Below are 5,000 nucleotides of genomic sequence, written 5' to 3' on the forward strand. Positions count from 1 at the left end.
TCTCTCTCTCTCTCTCTCTCTCTCTCTCTCTCTCTCTCTCTCTCTCTCTCTCTCTCTCTCTCTCTCTCTCTCTCTCTCTCTTCATTTTTCTTATTTAGAAGATCTGGAATGTTTTCCTCATAGTGTGACGGTGCATATGCCATCTTCCAAGAATGCAATAATATCAAAGAATAGTATAAGGGTTGTTTGTTTATTACATCTAAAATGGTCTTAGTTTAAAAAAATACATAAACAGACAAATGAATAAGAAGATAGATAAATAGAAAACAAATATAGAATAGATCAATAAAGTAAAATAATGAAAATTAATCAGCATGTGAAGATGCTCGTCTTTTGGTTTATATATAATCCCTCACACTTCCCCTCCTTGGTCTTCCTCTACTTCTCTTCCCTTCCACCCTCGTTTCATCTACTCTCATTACCAGCCTTTCTTCCAGTCTTCTTCTCATGTACCCAGATGTCTCTATATATCTTTTCACCTTCCCCTTACCCACATACACAAATGTATACTGTATAATTGTGTGTGTGTGTGTGTGTGTGTGTGTGTGTGTGTGTGTGTGTGTGTGTGTGTGTGTGTGTGTGTGTGTGTGTGTGTGTGTGTGTGTGTGTGTGTGTGTGTGTGTGTGTGTATGTGTGTGTGTGTTTGTGTGATTCACCTAGGTCTTTCGGTCACGTGTTGGACTCGTGATCGACAGCCATTTCCCTCCCGAAAGAGAGCTCAGAGCTTGTATGACCGATCTATGGGTAATGCTATGACCTTACACGCACACACACCCCAACTCGAAGCGCAGCGATACTGAAATGATTTCAGCCCTGGGCAGGATTCGAACCACCGTACTGGCAGTCTAGTACTCTAGACTGCCAGTGTGTGTGTGTGTGTGTGTGTGTGTGTGTGTGTGTGTGTGTGTGTGTGTGTGTGTGTGTGTGTGTGTGTGTGTGTGTGTGTGTGTGTGTGTGTGTGTGTGTGTGTGTGTGTGTGTGTGTGTGTGTGTGTGTGTGTGTGTGTGTGCGTATGTGTATGTGTGTGCACGCACGCATGCACGTATGTGCACATTAGTGTGTATGTGCGCATGTGTGTAAGTGAGTGTATTCTTTGAGTTGAGACGCATGGACGCTAATACCGACGATGTGGTCAGCATCAGTGATCTACAGAACACTTGGTTTATCCCGTCCCGGATCCAAGTGGACAGCGAAGAAAGAAAAATTTCCGCAGATATTTTGAAACGAACGGCGCGGATTAAGAAGACAAATGGCGAGTAACGGCGGCAGACGGACACCGACTTGGAACTAAAAAAAAAAAAAAAAAAAAAAAAAAAAAAAAGGGGTGGGGGGGTAGGGGGTTGTTTCCAATGGCCAATCACAGCCGTCTCTCCACTCAGTGTTGATTTGGCGTCTTCACCAGAACCTGAAACTGTGACGTCGTTCGTGAATCATTGGTTGATTACTTACTTCTTACTTCTTACTTCAGCTCCCAGTAGTAGGCGTTATGCCTGTCAGCTGTCCCAACATGTTCCTCCATCTGGCTCTATCATGGAAGGCCCCTTCCTCCCTCAGAGTTTCGATGTTGGGCAAGTCATGTCTGCTGAGGGCTTCTTCAACATTTTCTTTCCATCTCTTTCTCGGTCTTCCTCTTGGCCTTCTTCCGTCCGGCATCCACTCCCAGCATCCCCTTGCAATTCTTTCTTCATCCATTCTTTCTAAATGCCCTAGCCATTGGGTAATATCAGGTCAATTTGGGTGCCATGTTTGTGCAGTTAAATTGATCCAACCTGGTCCATTTCACTCATGATGCTTCTCATTTACTTTTACATGTTAATATTTACCTCAAACTTAGATAAAGCCGTCTGGCGACAGAGAAAAAATAATAATAATATGACGTCACAATTTTTTTTTTTTCCCTTAGGTATGAAAAATGAATGGAAAAGGAATCACACTGTTTCCATATACTAATGAAGAGCTTTAGAAAATATTCAGAACCTTTTTGCCACAATAGTACACATCATATGTACATATGTAAACAAAATGATAAAAAACGGTATGAATTCCCTCGAGGAAAGACAAAACGTGCGTGTATTATGGTCCCTAATTGCTTATTTGCACATGTGTCTCGAAGCACCCTTGAGTACTTCTTCACTTAGTACGCCACAAGTACAGGATGTGTTTGTATGCAGACGTTCGCTTTCTGTGGCTGTGATTCACTACCATAGTCTTGAAAGGAGCGTTAGAATCGTGATAGCCAAGCATTACCCTGCTGGATGAGAGCTTAGACCAATTGCATGGCCAAATCTATGGGTATTGGTGTTACTTTATAATAAAAAAAAAATAATAATAAATAAAAAATAAAAAAAATCCCTGCCCACCGGTGTTGGAGTGTCGACTCATAGTGTAGCAATGCTGAAATTTTCAACCCTGGGTGGAGCACGAAATTAGATCGTTGAATTAGCTGTTGAGCGCGGTACCACCACACCATCGAGCTTTGTGTACGTGTGTGTGTGTGTGTGTGTGTGTGTGTGTGTGTGTGTGTGTGTGTGTGTGTGTGTGTGTGTGTGTGTGTGTGTGTGTGTGTGTGTGTGTGTGTGTGTGTGTGTGTGTGTGTGTGTGTGAGTTTCTGTGCAATCGGGTGTATTCGAACACTTGCATATGTTTCTTTCGTGTAAGGAAAAATAATTACTGTAGATATGATATCTCCTGGTTATTACGAGTTCGTTAAGTGTTAGCAATTTTTTTCGATTGGAGTTCGACACGTACGAGACCGTAGTTCGGTTGCAAGAGAACCCTGAACTCACAAGCTTCTTCTTTTTTTCTCTCGCCTTCTTTCGCAATTTCGGGAGTTTTAGCGACAAGGTAATAAGTTTATCAACCGGCGAAGGAACCACTGCAAGGAAATATCGAAGTCAGAGTTTATTCTCTCGTCCTTCTTTCACGAAGTTTTAACCACGAAGTTAAAGAAGGTTCTTCAGATCTAAGAAATTGCCTTGCACGTGTTGCACGCTAAGAGAACTAAAGAAGGACCCAATGGAAAACATCAAACCTACTTAGGTTTTTCTCTCGTCCTCTCGCTATTTTTCACGAAGTTGCAGCCGAGAAGTAAAAACAGGAGGTTCTTCAAATCTAAGAACCTGGCTTGCACTTACGGCACGCGAAGAGAACCGACAAAGGACCCACTGCAAGGAGACACCAAACGCACCAAGATTTTTCTTGCGTTCTCTCGCTTTTCTTTCACGAAGTTTTAGTTAAGGGGTTCTTCAAATCCAAGAACCTGACTTGCACGTTCGGCACGCGAAGAGAGCTGAAGAAGGACCCACGCCATCTGGTCTTGAATATGAGATGAATGCTTCCACTTCAAACGGAAAGATACACAAACTCTGAAAGCCGAAGAGAAAGAAAAGGGAAGTGAATAGCATCCAGTAGGAAGGGGAAGACGAAGGTGGCAGGCGACCATAGGGGGACGGTAGTAGGGTTTCAGCTGTTCGATGTTACTACCATGTAATAGTAGAGTTTTTTGTTTGTAATTACCACAGGGTAATATATATTGAGAATTACTTTACCACGGGGAAATAGATATTTTATGTTACTTTACCACGGTGGTAATGGCTGTTGGATGACAGATTACCACAGGTATGTGTGTGTGACAGATTAGGTAATTACTAAGTGTTCTTACCCCCAGGGAATGGGGTAAGAATTATTACAGGGAGTAATGGATGTTGAACCTTTGTTACCAAGGGGGTAGCGGTTTTAGGAAGCCACTCTACCACAGGAATGGTAAGGACAGAGTATTGATTTATATCACCACGACGATTATGTTTTATTTGAACGTAATCACAACGAGAGTAACCGCTACAGGAAGTCACATTACCCACAGAGAGAATTATATACCACAGAGAAATTGAGAACTTAATGCTCTTAAACCACGTGGATGGTGGAGGGGAGTTAAGGAACCGTCGACTGGAAACAGTGGGTATCGTGATGGCGTCGTATTGCCTACAGAATAATCTCATTCGCCTTTCTCACCCAGCGTCTAGCGGACCCCGTCCTAGCCAATTTTCTCCATTCTTTTCTATTTTGATATCTTTCCTCTTCTTCCACCAATTGCAAATCACCTCTTCTTTCCAGCTCTTCCCCCGCACCGTCAATCCATCTCTTTCTGGGTCTACCGATTGGTCTTCTTGTGTTAGGCTTCCATGTCAGTACTTGTCTTGGCAGTCTATCTTCGTCCATTCTCATTACATGACCATAACACCAAAGTCTGTTTGTTTCTATGGTTTCTATAAAATCTCATCCTAACTCTCTTACCCCCTAGAGTCTTCATCAGATTAAAAGAAAAGAGACCATCTAACGGCATTCCACAGAGGGATGGGACATCCCTTAATCCGAATGAAACACTCGGGAATAGGCATCATAAAGGACATAAATTGTCTTTACCAGTGCAAAGCCCAGTGTCGACAAAGAAAGACGAAAGGATTCCAAGCTTCTCCACTCCCTACCTTCTCCACCCTCCTCCTCTCCTCCTCCGTGCCCCCCCTGGAATGGGTAACGCGGTTTTCAGTCTCCACCCCATTGGTAACTGGAGATCAAGGGAGGAGAGCTAATCTGGTTTACGTGACAATGAAGTAACAAGACGCGGGGAGGAGGGAGACAGTCGTCAGCTCCGCACGGTGCCGGGTAACCAAACGAGGAGCGAGAGGAAATTAACCAGATGTCTACTAAATGCACCAAAATTGCGGACGCAGATGGAAGAGTAATATGATTGTACGTGTAAAAGTAAGGAATGTAGTGTGTTTTTTGTGCCTGTGTATGTGTGTGTGTGTGTGTGTGTGTGTGTGTGTGTGTGTGTGTGTGTGTGTGTGTGTGTGTGTGTGTGTGTGTGTGTGTGTGTGTGTGTGTGTGTGTGTGTGTGTGTGTGTGTGTGTGTGTGTGTGTGTGTGTGTGTGTGTGTGTATGTGTGTGTGTGTGTGTGTGTGTGTGTGTGTGTGTGTGTGTGTGTGTGTGTGTGTGTGTGT

The sequence above is a fragment of the Oratosquilla oratoria genome, chromosome 7 (genome assembly GCF_046742065.1).
Source record: "Oratosquilla oratoria isolate Oo_2021 chromosome 7, ASM4674206v1, whole genome shotgun sequence".
Classification (NCBI taxonomy): domain Eukaryota; kingdom Metazoa; phylum Arthropoda; class Malacostraca; order Stomatopoda; family Squillidae; genus Oratosquilla; species Oratosquilla oratoria.